This window comes from Lissotriton helveticus, chromosome 2_1 (assembly GCF_964261635.1).
Source record: "Lissotriton helveticus chromosome 2_1, aLisHel1.1, whole genome shotgun sequence".
Classification (NCBI taxonomy): domain Eukaryota; kingdom Metazoa; phylum Chordata; class Amphibia; order Caudata; family Salamandridae; genus Lissotriton; species Lissotriton helveticus.
The window spans coordinates 246,916,962-246,943,041 of record NC_136059.1 but is presented as its reverse complement, the minus strand read 5'-3'; the positions used below and the strand labels follow the sequence as shown (position 1 = coordinate 246,943,041).

At 48.9% G+C, this 26,080-nt stretch overlaps 1 long non-coding RNA gene across 1 annotated transcript in view; it reads left to right on the top strand.

Annotated features, from left to right (window-relative positions):
- The first annotated feature begins 2,711 nt into the window (after window positions 1–2,711).
- Window positions 2,712–26,080, top strand: part of LOC144819298 (uncharacterized) — a 478,223-nt gene continuing 454,854 nt past the window's right edge. Inside the window, exon 1 of the long non-coding RNA XR_013607276.1 lies at window positions 2,712–2,842. This is a non-coding gene — a long non-coding RNA (uncharacterized LOC144819298). The remainder of the gene's footprint in view (window positions 2,843–26,080) is intronic.

Genomic DNA, 26,080 nt, shown 5'->3' with positions numbered 1-26,080 from the left:
GTAAAAGTATGCGTTGTAACGTCATACATCCGCTGTCCTACCACTCTGATATCTCCATTATTAGAGTCAGTTTTTAGACTTTGCCCCACTATCCAGAAAGATAGAGATGCAGCTGCGGGTAGTACAGACACAGCCTCTTATTCCAGGTAATCCATGCTTCATAAAGGTACTCCTTGCTTTATGTACTCCATGCTTCATAAAGGTACTCCATGCTTCATAAAGGTGACCAACAATAACACATGGAAGCTAGTAATATATGCAAAAAACTGTCTCTCATTTTCTTATTACAGTCTACTTTTCACATCACTAGTTAAGTGTAGTAAGAAAATGACATAGCTACTCTTCTCTGCCAATTTATTGCAGTTGAGTTTTGACATCACAGTGCATTCTGCCGGAGGCAATAGAAGGGTGGATGACAGGTATGGATAGCGCTTATAGCTGCTGTTTAAGAGTCAAAGTGAGAATTCACCTTTCAGGTCTCTTGAGCTACTTTTCCCCTTAAAATGTAAGTCATTAACAAATAAACTACATTTCTGGCAGTATCTTTATTGTTTGACTGGGAGAGATAATTACAAAAAACAGAAATCTACCTAATTGTTACAGAACGTAATGAACTACAAACATTTTTGAAAATGATTTTAAATGAAATAGCTTACAATGTGTTTTTGAAAAAAAATACTAGTTGTGTGTATTTGTTTAATGGCACACTACAGATTCTGCAGTTATTCTAGATAAGTACGGTCATACTTTCTCTTTCAAGTGAAAGAGAAAGAGACAAATGTTTTAAGCTTTTCGGGGCAAGGGCAATGTTGTGACCATGTATTATAAGGAAGAAAATAAATTCATCCGTACGGTGAAAGGGTATTACAAATCACCGTGGGTGACTTTATAAAGGTTGTGTGCCTCGTGCGATGTTCCTTTACATGGTCTCAGACCTCTTCAGTGACTCGTAATATCTTTACAATTTATAGTGGTGGGTACTTTATCCAATATATACTAAAGATAAAACAATATGAGTTTTATTTCAATATAAAGATGTAGGCTATTTTGCGGTATATTTACTTGGTGAGGCTACAGCTGAGTTGTATTCGTTTGGAACTGTGGTGGGCCTGCGGTAACTCTTTAAGACATGTCAAGAAATTAGGGATTTTTCTTTGACTCTTCAGACAGGTCAAAAATGTACAAAGAAAAACAAAGTCATATGTAACCATGCCATCTGCTAAACAAAAAGGAAAGCAGTTAAGTTACCATTTAAAAAGATGCTTTTGGAGGGGAGATAATCTTTTGAGTTCATGGAAGATGGGTGGGGAGAAGCTGCTGTAAAACATCACATTTATTTTTGATCTATGGTCACAATGTAACCTAATAATGTACAGTACTGAGTAAGAGACTTGGCAACAGCGCGGCTGCCCTGCTCATCACGCCTGGCAGCTGTTTATTCTGTGAATACCAAGCAGGAAACGGCACTCTCAGAGAAATGTCTATTGTACGGCGGTGTTTAAAGTTCTGCGACGTAAAACGGCGAATAATGGGGAAGGCTGTGCATTTTAATAGCCCGTCAGACTTGGAACCAGACGTCTGTCCTTTATGTGCAGACGGAAACAGTTCAGATAACTGCGCTACAAGCTGTTCCATTATTCCCAGCGGGAGCTCGTATCCTCCCTGGCCCTGCCCAGCAGAGGCTGCCAGAAGCAGGGGCCTCCTCTTCCCTCCTCTCTGCCAGGTCACGTGCACACGTATCTGAGACTCCCGTCCTAGGCGTTTGGCCCTACAAGATAAGGTTCTAGGCGAATCATTTTAGCTGTGATTATGGGAAGCTGAAAGATGATAAACCTCGCACCTTCGTAGATTTTTCTTTTTAAAAAATGTGCACCTCGAATTGGGGTCATTTTACAAACAGGAGGTAAAAAGCGCCCCAGTACTTCATTCAGCAGGAACATTACTGCTGCCATCAGGGCTTGAAATAGGATTACAAAAGTGGTGGTGGTGGGTGGCGGGGGGAGGGGGGGCGGGGTCTAGGGGGGGTCTTGAGGAGACTCTAAAAGAGCGTGGCCTATGTAATTGAGGGTGTGCCTTACACATAAACTATACTTTTTGGTACCACCTGATTCCTCCCTGATCTTTCTATTATTGCAGCCACATATATAACACAACAACTGACATATAACTAGCATTTTTTAATTCTACATGTCTGAAGGCTCTGCTACTGAACAACTGTTCCTTTTCCATAGCCGCTCTGCAAACGTGATCGATTTGAGGCTGATGAGCCGTTTTAAAGACACGTATCGAGGGGAACGTGAGCATTTTTAAACATTTATTGTGATGAGAGAATAAACATTGGGACGAAATTAAGATTAGGTTAAACTCCCAACAGCACAAGTTAAGCCTTCCACGGTTCCCAAGATATCTTCGGTTGCTTTGGATTGTCACCATCTTGGTAAGCACAACTCATGTCCTTTTTCTGGGATTCGGGCACCTGGCACTGAGGTCGTACTGGCTCACTTTACTCAGGTTCTGGGGAGCCTTTGAACATTTCTTTTTCTACCTGTGCCAAAGCGGACTACTTGTGAGAGGATTGCCGGTCACATCTCCGGTCCTAGACCTGTGACGGGGTAAAAAACTACACTTCCCTGCAGCCTTTGCGGCACGCACGCCGCCAATGCCATGCAGAGCGCCAGGAGGCGCGCAAATAGTGGTCAGGGCTCCCACAGCGTGGGACGTGCGCAGGCGTGCACGGGCAAAGCCCAGGCCAAGGTCGGGCCCGTCTGAGCCTGTCAGAGGCTAGGCTGGGCCACATTATCAACATTTTTGTAAAGGACTGGAAGATCGTAGTCCATTGAAGGTACTGTGTGGATACTTTAGGATCTTAAATTACGTAGGCTAGTCAAAATGAGTAAACGCAAATCTGGTGTAGGGGTAGTGGGGACACTCGATGCCTTCTTGCTTGTCCTTTTAACACCTTTGAAATTTCATTCGCAATTTGGGAGTGCCTAATGGGTACTCGCAAATTGCGAATGTCTCCCCATTCATTCCTATGGGCCTCTATGAATTGGAAGGTATTCCTTAATTAGCAGTTTGCGAGTCGCAATTAGGGAATATGTAGGAACTGCAATTATTATTGCGATGCCTACATACATTGCATTTTGCAAGTCCTTAATAGCGTATCACAAAAAATCGCTACTAGGGACTCGCAAATTGATGTTTTCATACATATGCCCCTTAGGAACAGGATTCTAATAATACAGACTAAATTTAGGGACATTACTGAGGTTGGGGGGCTGTAGCCAATGGCTACTGTCCCCTTTAGGAATCCCTCTCATTGGGGAGAAGGGCACATCCTTATCCATATTTGTCCTGATTCTCCATACCAAGATGGAGAATTCTCAAAAGAGGGGTTCACCTCGGCTCCTGACCACCCTAAGAGTGTGCCAAGCTAAGGTGGACACTCCTATTCTGCTTACTAATTTTCCCACCTGTCCTCCCTCCAAAAAGTGGGGCTGGGATAGGGGGGCGGGCATCTCCACTAGTTTGTGATGCCCAAATCAGCATAACGCAAGGTGAGAGTCTTTGAGGCTAACTTCCAAGAATTGCTGTTCCTGCAAGGGGGAGGTGGGAACCACCTCCACCCAGAGCAGGCTTTAGTTCTGACCTACGAGAGCACAGAGGTTCTCATCATCCCATGGGGTCGGATGCCTGTCTGGTGGTGGCTGGCTGGCAGGAACCAGTCAGTTGATACACTAGAAGCTGGTCGTTTTTAGGGGGGGCATCTCTGGGATGTCCTCTGAGTGCCTTTTATAGTAGGTCCATGTTAGATTTGGGGGTCTCTAGTTGGCACAGGTAGGTACTTGTGACAAATAGGGACCCTCTCCTCTAGTCTGGAAAAGGGGATTACACTCCTAAAATAACTCCTGCTCACCCTCTAGGCTGCGCGGCGCGAGCAGTCAATGCTTATTTCAGAGGCGTTGTTACCACATACAGTAACCCCGTGACAACACTACAAATGGACACCACACAGGTTTTATATAAAAAATAAGTAGACTTTATATAGAGTTACCACAAGACCATAAACAACAAGAATACACACTATAATTACTTTAAGATGGTAGATTTAAGCTTAGTTCAGTTCAGTTCTTAGATGTGACACTCTGCGTCAATGTACCTTAGGTTGCGTTGCGCTTCCACGACAAGCAATGTCGCAGCGATGGGAAATGCGACAAAGTCAGGTGCAAAGAAATAAAGATGTGAAGATCTTCCAGATGCGGCACGCTTCTCGGGGATGCAAGAAGTCCTCGGTTTGATGCATGGACTGCAGTGGCGAAACCCTTACGATGCGACGGCAACAGCTCCCGTGGCGACGCTCTTCTCCACAATGCGTGAAGCTTCCGCTCAATGCTACAACTACAGCGGTGAGATCCAAGATGCAACGGCAGCAGCTCCGACGGCGGAGCCCTTCTCGGGGATGCGAGGTGCTCTTGGTTGATGCGGTGCACTTCAACAGTTCCAGCGGCGACACCCTCCTGCTTCGGAGTTGCGACGGCAGGCACAGCGATGTCGACACGCTCCGACCTCGTTGCAAGATTCTTCTCCTGATGCGGTGCAGTGCGACAACTACAGCGGCGACACCCTCCTTCTCGGAGTTGCGACGGCAGCAGCAGCGACGGCGACACGCTTACTCTTCGTTTGCGGCACGCTTCTCTCCGATGCGGTGCAGTGCCACAGTTCCAGCGGTGACACCCTTCTTCGGAGTTGCGACGGCAGGCCCTGCGAGAGCGACACGCTTCTTCTCTTTGAGTCGCGCTTCCAGCTCCTTGCAACACGCAGTTCCTCAGAAGGCCCAAACCAGCAGCAGGCACATCCACGAGAACTCTGGGGAGCTGGGGTTTGAAGTCTGTTGTACCTGAGTCTTCAGCAGGAGGCAAGCTCTTTTACAAGCCCTTGGAGATCCTTCACAAGTTGAATGCAAAGTACACAAAGTTCCTTTCTCCTTCCTTTGGCAGTAAGGCAACCACTGCAGGCCAATCCCCCAATCAGCACTTCAGCTTGGTAATAGTCTCTCCTCAGTTTCTTCAGGTTCCTCTCCTCAGTAAAGGTTTCTTCTTGTAGTCCAAAGTGATCTAATTTCATGGGATCAGGGTCCCAATATTTATACCCCAAAATCCTTCGTTCTCTGAGGGCAGAGGGGCCTTTGCCCAGTCCAAACCAGTTCTGAAGCCCTCTGTTTACCAGACTTCTCCTTTCCTTTCACAGTACAGGGCAGGCACATCAGAAGCACCACAGGAGGTGGAGCCAGCATTGTGGAAGGCAAGTACAGTCCTGGAGCACTTTGTTTACAGGACTCCTTCTCTTCTTTCAATGTGCAGGGCAGAGACATCAGCCGCTCCTCAGGGGGTGGGGCCACCATTGTGGAAGTCAGGCACAGCCCTATTCAAGGTTCAAGTGCAACTCCTCCCTCCCATCTAGATGCATATCTCTCTGTTCCCCACTGGGTGATTCAGCCTGTCTCCTGGAATTCCCCAGCCCTCTCACTCACAAAACCAGACATAGGAATACACAAGCTAGCAGAAGCAGGTTTGAATGGTTAGACAAGCAAATACCTACTTTCTAAAAGTGGTATTTGCAAACACAGAATATTAAAATAAACTTTACTAAAAGATGTATTTTATTATTCTGAGTTCAGGCATAGTAAACTCGAATTTCTACCATGTTCTCTGAGACAGTTAGGATTATAAAATGTAATCACTCTAACAGCCCATTCTGGCCTATGGAGAACAGGAAGCCTTGCAATAGTGAAAAACAAAAATGGCTGTAATTCACTATTAGGACATGCCACACACACCAGGGCTTGTCCTACCTTATACTTACAATGCACCCTGCCCTTGCGCCTACCATAGGGGTGACTGATATGAAGAAAAGGGAAGGTTTAGGGACTGGGAAGTGGGTGCACTTGCCCAGTTGGCATGACAGTACCAGACTGCACGCAGGCTCTGCAATGGCAGACCTTAGACACATTTTACAAGGCTGCTTCGATGGGTGACACAACCAGTGCTGCACGCCCACCAGCAGCATTTGGATTACACTCCCTGGCACACTCAGTGCACTAGACTAGGGTCTGACAAGTAAACCAAAATAGCCAAACATGGAATCACTAATCCATACATCAATTTACAATAGGGAGCACTTGCACTGTGACACTGAATAGCAGTGGCACAGTGCCCAAAGCATCTAATACCAGCAACAACACGAGGCAACAGCAAAAATAGAAGGGAGACCCACGCCAATGGTGCCAGGTCTAACAGTCCATCAATGTGGGTTTGTTATGCTGAGACGTTTGATACCAAACTTCTCAGTCTTGAGTGGAGCCATTGTGGAACTCTGGATCCCATGTGCTCAAAATGATTTCACTGTACAGTGCCCAAGAATAGACTCGTGCAGCTGTGCCCTTGCCTTTGGTGTGGTGCACTCTGACTTAGGGGTGACTTGCCTATGCCACAGGCAGTGGTGTGTAGGCATGGCATCCAGGAAGGGGTGCCATTTCGACTCTTTTTAGTTTAGCTACACTACAACAACTCATTAACTACCAGAATATATCCAGAAGAACTCAAAAAGTCATACATACGCCCATTACTGAAGAAAACTAACTTGGACCCGCTGAACCCTGTCAACTACAGACCGATTACAAATGGACCTTTCCTGGGCAAACTTATAGAAAGAGCAACATTTGCCCAGATGTCACAATTCAATGAAGATAATTACATACTTTCAGATTCCGTCCGGGAAGAGGCACGGAATCTGTCTTCCTTGCCATCTGGGATTACCTGAAGAACACAGTTGACCGCAACAGGGTTGCTGTGCTACTTCTCTTCGACCTCTCGGCTGCCGTTGACACGGTTGACCATGACACTCTGGTACAAAGACTCTATGAAGCCGGCACAGATTCTGCCTTCCTTGCCATCTGTAATGACCTGAACAACATAGTTGACCGCAGTGGGGTTTCTGTGCTACTTCTCTTCGACCTCTCGGCTGCCTTTGACACGGTTGACCATGACACTCTGGTACAAAGACTCTATGAATCCAGCACAGAGGGGACTACTATAGGCTGGATCGCATCCTACCTTCCCAACAGAACTAATGTCATCCATACCCCACGTTTCTCGTCCAAACCATACTTCACAAAAGCAGGGGTCCCTTAAGGCTCTATCACCTCTCCCATGCTTTTCAACATCTACATGAAGTCATTACCGGCACTGATCAATCAATTTCACTTCATGTGCTATAACTATGCAGATGACATGCAAATACTCCTTCAACTGGAATGCCCCAAAGACATTGGAAACTCACCAATTTCCAGTTGTCTCAGAGCCGTGGATCAGTGGATGACCTGGAGCCATCTCAAATTGAATGATACTAAAAAAGAAATACTCACGTGTGGGGATTGGAAAAATTATGACCCATTCACCGCGCGGCCTGATGATCTTGGAACACCACCTAGAGTATCAAAGGAAGTAAGACACCTCGGAATGACCATGGACTCCAAGCTATCAATGAATGCCCAAGTGGGAAAACTAGCAAGACCAAGCTTTGTTACTATAAAAACTCTGCGACAAACTTTCCCCCATTTGCAATTTCCACACAAGGTCCAAGCTACCATCTCCCTTCTTCTGTCCAAGCTCAGTTACACCAATTGCCGTTACCACAGATCACCTTTAACAACCGTGAAAAGACTACAACGGATTCAGAACTCGGCTGCCAGACTCCTCTTACATATAAAAACACAAGACCACATGGCCCATGCCTTGAAAGCCCTGCATTAGTTACCGGTTGCCAGAAGATCCATGTTCGAGTTCCTTTGTATCACCCAAAAAGCAATACATGGATTTACCGCTCTTCATCAGAAATAAAATTAGCAACCGCATTCAACTAAGAAAATTCCGCTCAAGAGTGGCACTTCACCTCAAAATCCCAAGATACAAGACAAAAATCATGGGTGGCACATCCTTCTATGTTGAAGCAGCCAAACTATGGAACTCTTTACCCCCCAACATAAGATCCGCGGATGACCACCTTATCTTCAGAAACCTACTCAAGAATTGGCTCTTCCACACGTAACCACCATATGCAAACAGAAATATACAGAATATCCCTCTGTATATAAGCATTTTATTTGTACTATAGATATGCACTTATATATATGTATTGCTTTGTATAAACGTGTAGAATAATTGTATAAAAAATATAGATATTAATTAGCTCTGCTTAAATGTACATATTACTGACAGTTACATTATTTTATGTTGTTAACATGTATATAAGTGCCTGCATAAATAAGAAAATCTTTCATCATAACCAATTATCTACTATTGATTCACAATTAAATTACAAACAACATATATAAAAATAACATTTATTTTAAGTACAACACTTGAAAGCCAGATTTTATTAAATGCATCTTTAAATTACATATACCACCTTCCTTTATGCATGTTTATACCTCCCATGTAATTATGGATCTATATATTTATTACTTTTCATCTAATTCAGCATATCCAATACACATTCCTATTTCTATATCACCTTCAATATATCCTCTACTTCAACTCTCTGACTCATCTCAAACCTCTTTCTACTACTCTTTTCAATGCACTATGCTATTTCCTACCGTATACCTCCACAAATATATCCTCTACCTCCACTCTCCCACTCATCCCATACCACTACTATCATCCCCAAAATAACCCTACTCTATCCCTCATTGCATCATCTTATGCCCCTTTCACTATTCCGATCCCCAAAACAAGACTTTCTAAACCTTTCCCTCTGACTCTTCCCCTTCCACCTCCCTTTTACTCACCCCAAACCTCCTCCTTCTGCTATAAGCTCCAAAACACATAATAAATAAAACATTTCTAAATCCTTCCCTTTTCTATCCCTCTACTATCCTTTTCAATCCAACTAACAGACTAACATGTCCACCACTCAAATTAATTTCATATTTTAATATACTACTTCACCACTAATATTCTATGGGTTCCGGAGTAGCATGCTACTTGCCCTAAAAGCGCTTCAACACCTCATCAGGGGTAGCAAGCGCTATGTAAATGCAAACCATTTTTCCCTCTCCTATCCTTACGCTATCCATCTAATCCAAATAACTGACTAACATATCCACCACTCAAATTACTTTCATATTCCACTATACTAATTCGCCACTAATACTTTATTGATTCCGTACTAGCGTGCTAATCGCCGAAAAAGAGATTAAATGCCTCGTCAGGGGTAGTAACCGCTATATATATGCAATTACAATTATAATTACATGAATTGCACATTTGACAGCTCCTGCGTGCCGATAAGTGGCATGTGCAGCTTCCCCCCGGAAGTGCTGCCTGGAACTGTATATAAAGCAAAACCAAAAGGGGATGATGGACGGAGTGTTGAACAATGCAAGCACTCACCCCCAGTTAACTGATCTGGGTTTAATCCATCATCATTCTTTAGCTCACTCCGCCATCCCAGTTCAGACATGGCCATATGCAAATCAGTCTGACCCTGTGCCTCATGGGAACAGTCCAGCCCGAACTGCCAAGCCATTTCTTCCCAGGACCGGAAACAAGCATCCTGGGACCGCTTTCTGGCTAATCAGCCATCATCAGCCAGGCTAGCTTGAATCCAGTGGCAAAGTGAGCAAGGGACCCACGTCTGGGCATACCCTGCCAACTTAGGGCGAACAAAGCAAAACCAAAGGGGATGATGGCCGGAGTGTTGAACAATGCAAGCACTCACCCCCAGTCAACTGATCTGGGTTTAATCCATCATCATTCTTGAGCTCACTCCGCCACCCCAGTTCAGACATGCCCATATGCAAATCAGTCTGACCCTGTGCCTCATGGAAACAGTCCAGCCCGAACTGTTAAGCCATGTCTTCCCTGGACCAGAAACAAGCATCCTGGGACTGGTTTCTGGCTAATCAGCCGTCATCAGCCAGGCTAGCTTGAATCCAATGGCAAAGTGAGCAAGGGGCCCACGTCTGGGCATACCCTGCCAACTTAGGGCGAACAAAGCAAAACCAAAGGGGATGATGGACAGAGTGTTGAACAATGCAATCACTCACCCCCAGTCAACTGATCTGGGTTTAATCCATCATCATTCTTGAGCTCACTCCGCCACCCCAGTTCAGACATGCCCATATGCAAATCAGTCTGACCCTGTGCCTCATGGAAACAGTCCAGCCCGAACTGTTAAGCCATGTCTTCCCTGGACCAGAAACAAGCATCATGGGACCGGTTTCTGGCTAATCAGCCGTCATCAGCTAGGTTAGCTTGAATCCAGTGGCAAAGTGAGCAAGGGACCCACGTCTGGGCATACCCTGCCAACTTAGGGTGAACAAAGCAAAACCAAAGGGGATGATGGACGGAGTGTTTTTTTTAATATTTCTTTTTATTAAAAATAAACAAAGAAAACAGCAAGGTAACAATAAATTACACATTGCAAATGGACTGTACAAGGGCGGATCATCAGTACCAAAACAACAGTGTAAGAAGGATATGATTGGGGGAGAGGGGGAGAGGAAGAAGGAAAAGAAGACCTCAAATATAATATTTAGTCAAGATTAGGGGGAAAGCGGGAGATCAAGTACAACTGTTTCAGGAGGCACACATATATCTCCTCTGTAGCGATTCCAGGGGGCCCAGATTTTATGCCACTTTCGGGGACGACCTCGAGCCACATATACAGTCTTTTCCCTGAACATACACCAATCCATGTCATCCATCCAACCCTCAATAGTAGGAGGCCGCTGAGATCCCCACAATTGTGCAATATTACGTTTAGCAATCATCGTTCCCAGGGTCACCCTTTGCGTTTGGGCTACATTATGATCAGTGGGCTCCCAAACATTCAAAAGGCAACGTCTCGCTTCAGGCAAAAGTGCCACACCCGTAACTTCCTGAAGCACCTTATGGACCCTGCGCCAATAGTCGGCTACTTTCTCACACTCCCAGATGATATGCATAAACGTGGCCAACTGGCAACAACCCCGCCTACACAGACCCTCTTCCGAAAAACCCATTTGAACCAGGACCCGTGACATACACTCTATGTAGTATTTTGAGTTGGACCAATCTCAGGCGAGCTGGAATCGCGACCTCCTTTGGGGAGGAGATCGCAGACTGCCAATCTTCATCATCAAGTTCAAGACCGTCACGGGTCCACTGATCGCGCAGTTGCAACAGAAGGTCTGCTCTATGGTTAATCAGTTTTTTATACACTAGGGAGATGGTACTATCCGGTATATAGCCATCCAGAACACGGTCCTCCAGCGGGGCCGACTCAGGTATCTCCACCCCCCTAGGGAAGACCGAATCGAGCGCGTGACGGATCTGTGCATAACGGAAGTACTCCGTTCCTCCCAGCTTGAACTCGGCCTGCAGGGCCACAAAGGACTTCACTTGCCCCTTAACCCAGAGATCACCCACCCTGGATATACCAATGAGGTCCCACCTGTCAAATCCCTTCGTGTTCCACAGTTTACCAAGCCGATCTGATCCAAAAAGCGGAGTCGCTAAGGTCAAACGATCTTTCCACCCCAACGCGCTGGTGGCGTCCTGCCAAACCCGCACAGCTGTCCGCGTCGGCCCCGTCAGAGACCTCACTACCGATTTGGAATATAATGCCCTATAGTAATTACCTCCAGGGAGCAACCACCTATCCATAGCAAAACCTGGATTTGGCCCGGGGCAATACGTACCGTGGTTGATGGCCCCCAACTGCGACGCCCAGTAGTACCTTTTAATATCGGGAAGAGCGATACCCAAAAGGATGGACGGAGTGTTGAACAATGCAAGCACTCACCCCCAGTCAACTGATCTGGGTTTAATCCATCATCATTCTTGAGCTCACTCCGCCACCCCAGTTCAGACATGCCCATATGCAAATCAGTCTGACCCTGTGCCTCATGTAAACGGTCCAGCCCGAACTGTTAAGCCATGTCTTCCCTGGACCAGAAACAAGCATCATGGGACCGGTTTCTGGCTAATCAGCCGTCATCAGCTAGGTTAGCTTGAATCCAGTGGCAAAGTGAGCAAGGGACCCACGTCTGGGCATACCCTGCCAACTTAGGGTGAACAAAGCAAAACCAAAGGGGATGATGGACGGAGTGTTTTTTTTTATATTTCTTTTTATTAAAAATAAACAAAGAAAACAGCAAGGTAACAATAAATTACACATTGCAAATGGACTGTACAAGGGCGGATCATCAGTACATAAACAACAGTGTAAGAAGGATATGATTGGGTGAGAGGGGGAGAGGAAGAAGGAAAAGAAGACCTCAAATATAATATTTAGTCAAGATTAGGGGGAAAGCGGGAGATCAAGTACAACTGTTTCAGGAGGCACACATATATCTCCTCTGTAGCGATTCCAGGGGGCCCAGATTTTATGCCACTTTCGGGGACGACCTCGAGCCACATATACAGTCTTTTCCCTGAACATACACCAATCCATGTCATTCATCCAACCCTCAATAGTAGGAGGCCGCTGAGATCCCCACAATTGTGCAATATTACGTTTAGCAATCATCGTTCCCAGGGTCACCCTTTGCGTTTGGGCTACATTATGATCAGTGGGCTCCCAAACATTCAAAAGGCAACGCCTCGCTTCAGGCAAAAGTGCAACACCCGTAACTTCCTGAAGCACCTTATGGACCCTGCGCCAATAGTCGGCTACTTTCTCACACTCCCAGATGATATGCATAAACGTGGCCAACTGGCAACAACCCCGCCTACACAGACCCTCTTCCGAAAAACCCATTTGAACCAGGACCCGTGACATACACTCTATGTAGTATTTTGAGTTGGACCAATCTCAGGCGAGCTGGAATCGCGACCTCCTTTGGGGAGGAGATCGCAGACTGCCAATCTTCATCATCAAGTTCAAGACCGTCACGGGTTCACTGATCGCGCAGTTGCAACAGAAGGTCTGCTCTATGGTTAATCAGTTTTTATAGACTAGGGAGATGGTACTATCCGGTATATAGCCATCCAGAACACGGTCCTCCAGCGGGGCCGACTCAGGTATCTCCACCCCCCTAGGGAAGACCGAATCGAGCGCGTGACGGATCTGTGCATAACGGAAGTACTCCGTTCCTCCCAGCTTGAACTCGGCCTGCAGGGCCACATAGGACTTCACTTGCCCCTTAACCCAGAGATCACCCACCCTGGATATACCAATGAGGTCCCACCTGTCAAATCCCTTCGTGTTCCACAGTTTACCAAGCCGATCTGATCCAAAAAGCGGAGTCGCTAAGGTCAAACGATCTTTCCACCCCAACGCGCTGGTGGCGTCCTGCCAAACCGCACAGCTGTCCGCGTCGGCCCCGTCAGAGACCTCACTACCGATTTGGAATATAATGCCCTATAGTAATTACCTCCAGGGAGCAACCACCTATCCGTAGCAAAACCTGGGTTTGGCCCGGGGCAATACGTACCGTGGTTGATGGCCCCCAACTGCGACGCCCAGTAGTACCTTTTAATATCGGGAAGAGCGATACCCAAAAGGATGGACGGAGTGTTGAACAATGCAAGCACTCACCCCCAGTCAACTGATCTGGGTTTAATCCATCATCATTCTTTAGCTCACTCCACCACCCCAGTTCAGACATTGCGATATGCAAATCAGTCTGACTCTGTGCCTCGTGGGAACAGTCCAGCCCAAACTGCTAAGCCATGTCTTACCTGGACCGGAAACAAGCATCCTGGGACTGGTTTCTGGCCAATCAGCTGTCATCAGCCAGGCTAGCTTGAATCCAGTGGCAAAATGAGCAAGGGATCCACGTCTGGGCATACCCTGCCAACTTAGGGCGAACAAAGCAAAACCAAAGGGGATGATGGATGGAGTGTTGATCGGTCACCCAGTGGCATAGATAAGACCAAGAATGCGGTGCGAAGTACGGCTGTGCCTTCTGCGGTGTATTCAGGACACGGCACCAGCGACGGACTTGGTGACAGAGTCGGCTGCTCTTTTCTCTTGGGTCCTCGGTCCTAGGATGCTTGTTTCTGGTCCAGGGAGGACCTGGCCTGGCAGTTCGGGCTGGACTGTTCCCATGAGGCACAGGGTCAAGACTGATTTGCATAGGGCCAAGTCTAAACTGGCGTGGCATGGTGAGCAAAAGAATGATGGATTTAACCCAGATCTCTTGACTGGGGGTGAATGTGATTTGTTCTGCATTCTGTCCATGAATTGTGTGTTGTTAGACCTGTCTGCTTCTGAGAGTCCCCTCACATTATGATTTATTTTGTTCCCCCGTGCCTCCTAAAATTTGTCGCTTTTTCTTTGTCTACCAGGACCTTTTTGTGTGTTGTCCCATGGGGCTAGATGCTCTTTGATGCCCAGTTGCTCACCAAGTTCCTGGCACCTATGTACAAGGCGCCTGACGGAACCGGTGGCATAACCAACTGGGGTTGTCAACCCTAAAATGGTGGACACGATTGTCCCCTATGAGAGTGACTCCCATTGGAGCCCCTCTGACCTCTGACCCTTTGAAGGTTTTGGCGCACTTTGTGTAACCTGCAAACCTGACAGGAATCCCCTCAGGAGTTACAAGTACACAAAATGGCTGCCTTAGGAAGCCCAGTACGGTGGCTCCTAATGACCAAAAAGATACCTTGAAAGAGCCATGTCATTGACATAGCCAGGGAAGGTTCTAGAACCTTCTGGCTCGTGCTGGCATCCTAGGGCACTGGCTATAAAAGGCCCAGTCCCTGGCGGCCATGTTGGAGAAGAATGATCGAAGAACACCAGAAGAAGAGGACTTGACCCCAGATTGACACCTGCCCTGTTAACCCCCTGAGGCAGCTGATAGTTCAGGCAGAAGAGCAGCAGAGGTTGCTGGCGTGGACCCTGACTGGCGTTCCAGTCAGAAGCGTGAGCAGTGTCCTCTAGCCTTCAGCGCCTGGTCAGCGAGTGCCCAATTGCCCCTCAGAGACTTTGGCCATAGTTAGAGCCTCCCCACCCCCCAGTGGTGAGATCGCAACCGCAACTCTTAAAGTGCCCCCTTCAACTTAAGTGCCTACTGGCGGGCGTTCGGACGTCTCCGAACCCACCGCCGTCGATGCGCTGTTTGTGGATAGAAGGTGAGGTGCTGCGCTGGGGCGGGGAAAGGCTGGCCTTCATTTGGGCGAGATTACTGTCTCTGCCCTGCCCGAGTGACTTGGGGGCTGGTGTGTGGGCGGAAACCCCCCCGTGAGTGAGCTCGGAGGGAGGATCGCGGAGCCCCTGGAACCCCCCCTTCGCCCTTGGGAGAAGTGCCATACTGACTGGAGCGCTTACCGTTGCCGCCGAAGTGAGGTGGGCCGTCTCTACCCCTGAAGTTGCCGCGTTGTTGTGGAACTGTGATGCGGTCTCATTTTGAACTGTGCGCGCAGGTGTTTTGGTCCCTCCGGCAGCCCGTTCGACGGTCCCAAGACTCGTGAACTGGAGCCGCCTTCGGAAACCCCGCCTGCGCTGACAGAAGCGCACAGACTCCTCCGGCAGCAGTAGCATTGAACTGGCTGGCCGCGGAGTGTAATTGCCGTAGTCATTTTATGCCTTTATCTTCCAGATATACGCGCAATGAATGAGTTGTGAGTGCAACTAAGGGATTATCACGCGTATCTTGTGCCCAGAGAGCCCGAACCCGTGAACACTTCAAAAACTGTAAGAGCACGCATTCCGCATTGAATGACAAACGTAATGTGTTTACCCTGAAAGTGATTAATTGGTGGCAGCGATACCAGAATGACCCTGTGATATTTATGTGAAACGATCAGTATCTAACCTGCTAGGAAACTGTCCAGTCATTGCTGATATTTATTCCAGTCATTGCTGATCTTTATTCCAGTCATTGCTGATATTTATTCCAGTCATTGCTGATATTTATTCCAGTCATTGCTGATATTTATTCCAGTCATTGCTGATATTTATTCCAGTCATTGCTGATATTTATTCTAATGTATTGAATCCTGATATTTATCCAGTATATTTATTTATTAGAGTCCAACTATTTATTCCTGAGAAACCAGTATACAGCTAATCAAACCCATGTAAGAAATGTGAATGTGATTACCTAAGTGAACTTCCTTCAAACCCAGAGAACTTTTACATAAACGAAACGTATTTTTCTATAACAGTGGTGTGGTGTCCTTCTTTTTGTGTGGTGTGCAGGGAGTTATTATTGGGTCAGAGCCGGCTTAACACTACAGCCTTCACTTGCCTCGTCACTTGAGCCAAGCTACCCCCTTTGTGCTGGGCTTGCCCATCGCAGGTCCAACATAAAATTGGTGCTCAGCGGGTGGGATTGCGAGCCGGGCTTGTTTTGAACCCCATAATAATTCAGTGTGCACCACAGGTACACACCCGGAGTTTTCTCCTAGCGGCCCTCAAATTCAACGTTTTGCTTTTTCCAAATTCTTTCCTGGAGGTGGGTGGAAGTGACCCTCAAAATTCTTATCCTGGTCACCTACTTCGGGGTGGTGGTCCATACTTTTCACTGACAAGATGGAATTCGAAATGTCAGAGCTGGAGACCTATACTGTGGCCCAGCTCAAGGATTTCTGTCAGGAGAGGGGAGTGTTTGTCAGGCGAGGGGCCAAAAGAGAGGAGCTCCGTACTAGTCTGCGAGCATGGGTGGAAGCACACACGGAGGGAACGGTGGAGGAGGAGGATTCGGACAGAGGTACTGTCATTGATAGGACTGCGGAATATCCCCCGGGGGTGGGTGAGATGTCAATCAGCCCCAAGGCAACCTCACGGGAGGGCAGCAGTGTGTCATCGAGAGGGTTGTCAGAAACCGAGTTAGCTGACAGGAGAGAGGAAAGACTGTTAAGGTGGGAAATAGCAAAAATGGAGTTGGAAGAAAGGAGGGAGGGGAGGAGGTTGGAACATGAGTCCAAGCTGGAGATGGAAAGGAAAAGGATGGAACACGAGTTCAAGCTACGAGAACTCGAATTCCAGGCCCCTAACATCACTCCGAAGGGTGTCGAGTCAAAGGAATTTGCCAGGGAGCCCAGGCCCCATTTACCCAAGGACGTAGTCGCCAGTTATACCGCTGGAGACGACATAGCCAAGTGGCTGGCAGCCTATGAGGTCTCCTTAAGAGCCCATGGGATCCATGAGAAGCATTGGGGTGGTGGATTATACCGGTACATGCCTCCGACAGGTAGGGATGCCCTATTGGCCCTAGACCGGGAGGAACAGGTTAATTACCCCGCCATGAAGGTGGCGCTCATCAGGAAGTTTGGGTTGACCCCCGAGAAATACCGGCAAAGGTTTAGGGGCAGCCACAAGCTGAGGTCACAAAATTGGGTTGACTTCCTGGATTTTGCCAAGAAAGCCCTGGAAGGGTGGGTCCAAGGTAGTGAGGTGGAGGACTATCAAGGGTTGTATGACTTAATCCTCAAGGAGCATCTACTCGAGAAATGTCTTCCCGAGCTGAGGCAACACCTGGTAGACAGCAAACTTACTTGCCCCCGTAAGCTTGCTGAGGAGGCGGACATTTGGGCGAGTACCCGAGTGTCCACGAAGGGGACTGGAGGAGATTCTCAGAAGTCCGGACAGGGCGCTCCCCAGAGGAAAGAGGGGGGAGATAATAAGAAAGAGTTCTTCAAAGGTCCCCAAAATAACTTTAAGGGGAAAAACACCTTTTCCAACTCTAAGGCTAACCCGCAGAAGAACCCTAACCCTGGCCAGAGTCAGCAGCCAAGGGTTGTCCATTGCTTTGAGTGCGGTGGTATTGGACATTACAAAGAAAACCCGAAATGCCCAAAGAGACCACCCCCTCCCACTGGAGGAAAGGCCCCGGGAGTCGCTAGTGTAGCGCTCGGGGAGGAGATGTCCTTAAGTAAGGGAAGGGAGTGGGCGGGAGTCACCTTAGTGTCCCTGGGTGATCGGGAGATGGTTCCAAAGATCCAGGTGCCCACGAATACTACCAAGTATGGGCAGTGGATCACCATCAATGGCCATAGAGGGGAAGCTCTGAGAGATACAGGAGCCAGTATGACTATGGTAAGGAGTCATCTGGTGTCCTCGGAGCAGGTGATGCCAGGCGTACTTCATCCAGCCGCAATGGCTGACGGCAGAATGGGTCACTATCCTGTGGCCGAGGTTCCCTTTGAGTGGGGAGGGGTTGCAGGTCCACTTCGAGTCGCCGTAAGCCCCGCCGTGCCAGTCGATTGTTTGCTGGGCAATGATATGGAGCACAATGCTTGGAAGGAGGTGGAATACCGGGCTAATTCTGAGATGCTGGGTACACCTGATTGGGCCTGTGTGAATACCAGGTCGGCGACTGCTCGAGAGGAGAAGTCGCAGGGGTCGGAGTCTGGAACAATGGCCCGCCCCGTAGCTGCTGATGAGGGAGCATGTCGAGGACAGGAGGAGCCTGCCTCGACGTCCGTGCCCCGTGAGGCGGATAGGCCACCTGCGGAGGTGGACCCGGAGTCCACGGAGGAGGACATGGTTCCGTTGGAGAACTTACCTATCCCCGCTGATTGGCGAGTGGAGGGAGGTCCGTCCACGGAGGAACTGAGCAAGGGACAAAGGGAATGTCCCTCCCTCGAGGGTCTGAGGCAACAGGCTGAAGCCCAAGCAGCGGGTAACGAGTCTGGGAACTATCATGTTTACTGGGAGGATGGCCTTCTCTACAGTGAACCCAGAGCGCCAGTGCACGGATTGTCACGGGCCCTGGTAGTCCCACAGTGTTACCGAGCTTTCCTGTTAGAGTTGGCTCATGAGATTCCCTTGGCAGGACACTTGGGTCAGGACAAGACCTTTGCCAGGCTTGTCCCCCACTTTTATTGGCCTCGAATGAGGGTGGCGTCCGACGCATACTGTCGGTCGTGTGTGTCATGCCAAGCCAGTGGGAAAACAGGGATGAAGCTCAAAGCTCCCCTGGAACCACTTCCCGTCGTTGGCACCCCCTTTGAAAGGGTGGGCATCGACATTGCTGGGCCCCTAGATCCACCAACAACCTCCGGTCACAGGTTTATCCTGGTACTGGTGGATCATGCCACAAGGTATCCAGAGGCAATTCCTCTGAGAACCATCACTGCACCGGTGGTGGCAAAGGCCCTGATGGGGATCTTTACCCGAGTGGGTTTCCCCAAGGAAGTTGTGTCTGATAGGGGGACCAACTTCATGTCAGCATACATGCGGGCAATGTGGAAGGAGTGTGGAGTGACCTACCGGTTCACCACTCCTTATCACCCACAGGCCAATGGCCTTGTGGAAAGATTCAACAAGACGTTGAAGGGTATGATCAGAAGTCTACCCGAAAGCCTGCGGAGGAAATGGGACGTCCTCCTACCCTGTTTACTTTTTTCTTACAGGGAAGTGCCGCAGAAGGGAGTGGGCTTCAGCCCCTTCGAGCTTTTGTACGGGCACCCTGTACGTGGACCTCTCAGCCTGGTGAGGGACTCCTGGGAAAAGTCTCCCCGGAAAGTTCCCCAGGATGTGGTGAGCTACAAGCTGGCCTTCCGGAGCCAAATGGCTTAGTTGTGGAAGCAAGCTTCTGACAACTTGGAAGCCAGCCAGGCAGTGATGAAAGCGTGGTACGACCACAACGCTCACCCAGTGGAGCTGGAGCCTGGACAGAAGGTGTGGGTGATGGAGCCGGGAGAGCTGAGCGCTCTTCAGGACCGTTGGACAGGCCCCTATGAGGTATTGGAAAAGATGGGCAAGTCTACCTACCTGGTGGACGTCAAGACCCCATGGCATCCGCATAGGGTGCTGCATGCCAATCGCCTCAAGCCCCACTATGAGAGGCCCGAAGTCATGTTAATCATGGTGACTGATGGATCGGAGGAAGAGGACACTGAGCCTCTCCCCGACCTGTTTGCGTCTCAAGAGAAGGATGGGTCAGTGGGGGGAGTGAAACTCTCCCCATCCCTAACTCTGGAGCAGCAGGAGGAATGTCGCCAGGTCTTGGGGTCATTCTCTCCTCTGTTCTCCCTTGTCCTGGGTAAGACCCATCTGTGTGTTCATGACGTGGACACCGGTGACAGCCCACCTGTGAAGTCTAAGTCTTACCGGCTGTCGGACTAGGTGAAGGCCAGCATCCGAAGCGAAGTAGCTAAGATGCTGGAGCTCGGAGTCATTGAACCTTCGAATAGCCCTTGGTCTAGCCCGGTGGTTTTAGTTCCCAAAGCTGCACCACCTGGCACCACGCCAGAATTGCGATTCTGTGTGGACTATCGAGGACTCAATTCGGTCACGAAGACCGATGCTCATCCGATCCCTCGGGCGGATGAACTAATTGACCGGTTGGGAGCTGCCCAATATCTGAGTACCAATGACCTCACAGCAGGGTACTGGCAGATTCCCATGACTGATGGAGCAAAGGAAAGGTCAGCCTTCTCCACACCTGATGGACACTACCAGTTCTGTGTGATGCCCTTTGGGCTCAAGAACGCTCCTGCAACATTCCAGCGACTGGTGAACACGATCCTCACTGGGAAGGAAACCTTCTCTGCTGCTTACCTGGACGACATTGCCGTCTTCAGTATCAGGTGGGAGGATCACTTGCAGCACCTGCAAGACGTTCTCCAGGCCCTGGAACAAGCTGGTCTGACGATCAAGGCCAGCAAGTGTCAGATTGGGCAGGGGTCGGTGGTGTACTTAGGTCACTTGGTGGGCCGGGGAACGGTGCAACCCCTTCAGGCAAAGATTGAGGCAATCGTGGCCTGGGAACCCCCCAAGACCCAGACTGAGGTCCGAGCCTTCCTGGGCCTCACAGGTTACTACAGACGGTTCGTGAAGGGGTATGGCACTATCGTGGCTCCCCTTACTGAACTCACGGCCAAGAAGCAACCCAGGAGAGTCATCTGGACCGAGGCTTGCCAACGAGCCTTCGACACCCTGAAACAAGCATTGTGCAACGCTCCAATTTTGAAGGCTCCAGATTTCTCAAAGGAATTCATTGTCCAGACAGACGCATCCGACATTGGCATTGGGGCGGTGCTATCTCAACTCAATGGAGAGGGTCTGGATCAACCCGTGGTCTTCCTGTCACGGAGACTACTTCCCCGGGAACAGAGATGGAGTACCATTGAGCGGGAAGCCTTTGCGGTGGTCTGGGCACTGAAGAAGCTGCGACCATACCTGTTTGGTTCGCACTTCCTGGTTCAGACAGACCACCGACCCCTTCGTTGGCTCATGCAGATGAAGGGGGAAAACCCAAAACTGTTGAGGTGGTCTATCTCCCTACAGGGAATGGACTTTTGGGTGGAACATCGGCCCGGAGCTGACCACGCCATTGCAGACGGTCTCTCCAGGTATTTCCGCCTTAGTGTTGAGAACTCCCAAGGGGTTGGGTAGCTCTCCCCAATTTCAGCTGGGGGGGACGCGTGTTAGACCTGTCTGCTTCTGAGAGTCCCCTCACACTATGATTTATTTTGTTCCCCCGTGCCTCCTAAAATTTGTCGATTTTTCTTTGTCTACCAGGACCTTTTTGTGTGTTGTCCCATGGGGCTAGATGCTCTTTGATGCCCAGTTGCTCACCAAGTTCCTGGCACCTATGTACAAGGCGCCTGACGGAACCGGTGGCATAACCAACTGGGGTTGTCAACCCTAAAATGGTGGACACCATTGTCCCCTATGAGAGTGACTCTGACCTCTGACCCTTTGAAGGTTTTGGCGCACTTTGTGTAACCTGCAAATCTGACAGGAATCCCCTCAGGAGTTACAAGTACACAAAATGGCTGCCTTAGGAAGCCCAGTACGGTGGCTCCTAATGACCAAAAAGATACCTTGAAAGAGCCATGTCATTGACATAGCCAGGGAAGGTTCTAGAACCTTCTGGCTCGTGCTGGCATCCTAGGGCACTGGCTATAAAAGGCCCAGTCCCTGGCGGCCATGTTGGAGAAGAATGATCGAAGAACACCAGAAGAAGAAGACTTGACCCCAGATTGACACCTGCCCTGTTAACCCCCTGAGGCAGCTGATAGTTCAGGCAGAAGAGCAGCAGAGGTTGCTGGCGTGGACCCTGACTGGCGTTCCAGTCAGAAGCGTGAGCAGTGTCCTCTAGCCTTCAGCGCCTGGTCAGCGAGTGCCCAATTGCCCCTCAGAGACTTTGGCCATAGTTAGAGCCTCCCCGCCCCCCAGTGGTGAGATCGCAACCGCAACTCTTAAAGTGCCCCCTTCAACTTAAGTGCCTCCTGGCGGGCGTTCGGACGTCTCCGAACCCACCGCCGTCGACGCGCTGTTTGTGGATAGAAGGTGAGGTGCTGCGCTGGGGCGGGGAAAGGCTGGCCTTCATTTGGGCGAGATTACTGTCTCTGCCCTGCCCGAGTGACTTGGGAGCTGGTGTGTGGGCGGAAACCCCCCCGTGAGTGAGCTCGGAGGGAGGATCGCGGAGCCCCTGGAACCCCCCCTTCGCCCTTGGGAGAAGTGCCATACTGACTGGAGCGCTTACCGGCGCCGCCGAAGTGAGGTGGGCCGTCTCTACCCCTGAAGTTGCCGCGTTGTTGTGGTACTGTGATGCGGTCTCATTTTGAACTGTGCGCGCAGGTGTTTTGGCCCCTCCGGCAGCCCGTTCGACGGTCCCAAGGCTCGTGAACTGGAACCGCCTTCCGAAACCCCGCCTGCGCTGACAGAAGCGCACAGACTCCTCCGGCAGCAGTAGCATTGAACTGGCTGGCCGCGGAGTGTAATTGCCGTAGTCATTTTATGCCTTTATCTTCCAGATATACGTGCAATGAGTTGTGAGTGCAACTAAGGGATTATCACGCGTATCTTGTGCCCAGAGAGCCCGAACCCGTGAACACTTCAAAAACTGTAAGAGCACGCATTCCGCATTGAATGACAAACGTAATGTGTTTACCCTGAAAGTGATTAATTGGTGGCAGCGATACCAGAATGACCCTGTGATATTTATGTGAAACGATCAGTATCTAACCTGCTAGGAAACTGTCCAGTCATTGCTGATATTTATTCCAGTCATTGCTGATATTTATTCCAGTCATTGCTGATATTTATTCCAGTCATTGCTGATATTTATTCTAATGTATTGAATCCTGATATTTATCCAGTATATTTATTTATTAGAGTCCAACTATTTATTCCTGAGAAACCAGTACACAGCTAATCAAACCCATGTAAGAAATGTGAATGTGATTACCTAAGTGAACTTCCTTCAAACCCAGAGAACTTTTACATAAACGAAACGTATTTTTCCATAACAGTGGTGTGGTGTCCTTCTTTTTGTGTGGTGTGCAGGGAGTTATTATTGGGTCAGAGCCGGCTTAACACTACAGCCTTCACTTGCCTCGTCACTTGAGCCAAGCTACCCCCTTTGTGCTGGGCTTGCCCATCGCAGGTCCAACATGTGTCTTTTGCTTTCTCGCCCTAAGTGGGCCAAGTATGCCCAGACGTGGGTCCTGGGCTCAATGTGCCACTGGAATCTAGCTATCCAGGCTGAAGAGGGGTGAAACTGTGAAACCAGTCCTAGGATGCTTGTTTCTGGTCCAGGGAGGATCTGGCTTGGCAGTACGGGCTGGACTGTTCCCACGAGGCAAAGGGTCAATACTGATTTGCATATGGCCAGGTCTAAACTGGGGTGGCATGGTGAGCAAAATAATGATGGATTTAACCCAGATCTCTTGACTGGGGGTGAATGTTTTGATTTGTTCTGCATTCCGTCCATCAATTGTGTGTCTTTTTCTTTCTCGCCCTAAGTGCGCCAGGTATGCCCAGACGTGGTTCCTGGGCACATTGTGCCACTGGAATCAAGCTATCCCGGCTGAAGAGGGGTGAAACCCCGAAATCGGCCCTAGGATGCTTGTTTCCTGTCCAGGGAGGACCTGGCTTGGCACTTTGGGATGGACTGTTCCCATGAGGCACAGGGTCATGACTGATTTGTATATGGCCAGGTCTAAACTGGGGTGGCATGGTGGGCAAAAGAATTATGGATTTAACCCAGATCTCTGACGGGAGATGAATGGTTTGATTTGTTCTGCATTACGTCCATCAATTGTGTGTCTTTTGCTTTCTCACCCTAAGTGCGCCAGGAATGCCCAGACGTGGGTCCTGGGCTCACTGTGCCAATGGAATCAAGCTATTCTGGCTGAAGAGGGGTGAACCCCCAAAATGGTCCTAGGATGCTGTTTCCGGTCCAGGGAGGACCTGACTTGGTAGTTCAGGCTGGACTGTTCCCATGAGGCACAGGGTCAAGACTGAATTGCATATGGCCAGGTCTAAACTGGGGTGACATGGTGACCAAAAGAATGATGGATTTAACCCAGATCTCTTGACTGGGGGTGAATGTTTTGATTTGTTCTGCATTCTGTCCATCAATTGTGTGTCTTTTGCTTTCTCGCCCTAAGTGCGCCAGGTATGCCCAGACGTGGGTCCTGGGCTCACTGTGCCAATGGAATCAAGCTATCCTGGCTGAAGAGGGGTGAACCCCCAAAACGGTCCTAGGATGCTGTTTCCGGTCCAGGGAGGACCTGACTTGGTAGTTCAGGCTGGACTGTTCCCATGAGGCACAGGGTCAAGACTGATTTGTATATGGCCAGGTCTAAACTGGGGTGGCATGGAGAGCAAAAGAATGATGGATTTAATCCAGATCTCTTGACTGGGGGTGAATGTTTTGATTTTTTCTGCATTCCGTCCATCAATTGTGTATCTTTTGCTCTTTCCTTTTGTGGCAACTGAAACAAGCGGTTCCAAAGACGGTGCCCAGAAGGATGGTGAAGTCTTTGCTGTTCCTGAGACTTCTTGAACAGGGGGCAAGTTCTACCTCATGCCTTTGGAGATACTTTGTCAAGCAGGATACACATAGAGTTCCTCTCCTTAGTAGAAACAGCTACTGCAGGCCAACCCCAGACTGCACACAGCAAAGGGGCTGTACTTCTCCTCCAGCTTCTCCCAGTTCTTCTCCTTGGCAGAGGTTCCTCTTGAAGTCCAAAAGTGATCTAAAGTTCAGTAGTCTGGGCCCCACTTTTTATAGCACAAATTCCTTTGTTCTCTGGTGGCAGAGATGCTCTTTGACCAGCCAAAACAGTTCTGACCACTCTTGTGCAGTTTCTTGGCCGGATGTGGAGACAGCATTGTCCAAAGCAGACCAGACCCATTCAGGTGTTAAAGAAATCTTCTTCCCCTACTCTGTATGCTGCCCAGGTCTATTCAGCCCAGCCCTGACTCACCCTGGAAAGGTGGACACACCTCACCACCCCCCAAGTGGCTGTCTGAACCGAATGCACATCTCCAGCCCCTGTCACTCCAAAGCCAGACAGTCAATACACAACCCTAGCAGAGACACACTGGATGGCTAAGCAAGAAAATACCCACTCTCTAAAAGTGGTATTTTCAAACCCAGAATGTAAAAGTCATCTTTATTAAACTTTTAGATTCTGAGTTCAAGCATACTAAACTCCATTTTCCTATCTTGTTCCCATGGGCTGTTATACTTACAAGATGTTATAAGTAAACTCCCCATTCCATCTTATTGGACAGATAGCCTTTCAATAGTGAAAAACTAAATTGGCAGTATTTCATTATCAGGGCATGCCATTCACACAGGGCATGTCCTACCTTTCACATACACTGCACCCCACCCACAGTGGTTCCTTGGGCCTACTTTAGTGGTGACTCACGTGTAAGAAAAGGGAAAGTTAGGACCTGGCAAGTGGGAACACTTGTGTGAGATTATTCAAGCAAGATAGCCTGAACAAGAGCATGTGCACAGCTGGGGGAAGTTACTCCTACTATATCAAAGTGTTATTGAAGGTCTATTCAGCCTTTTTACACAATGAAATGCAAACAGGTTATCGGATTGGCATCACCATAAATTTTCATTGAATTTCAAAAGGCATTCATCTTGTGTTATCAAGTAGAGTACAAAAATCATTGCATCATGACAATTTGTACAGACAGCATGGTTTCACAAAAATGACATTAATAACATTGTTACAATGTTGGAAGAGACAGTGGCGATTAGTGACCTTCGGTGCAATGCATTTTGGGACCTCGTGTCCCTTCCTCAGGGGCCATGGAAACTTCAAGTAATACCAGAGCTCTGCGAATTCAAACAGCTAACCGCGAGCTCCTTGTGTAGGGT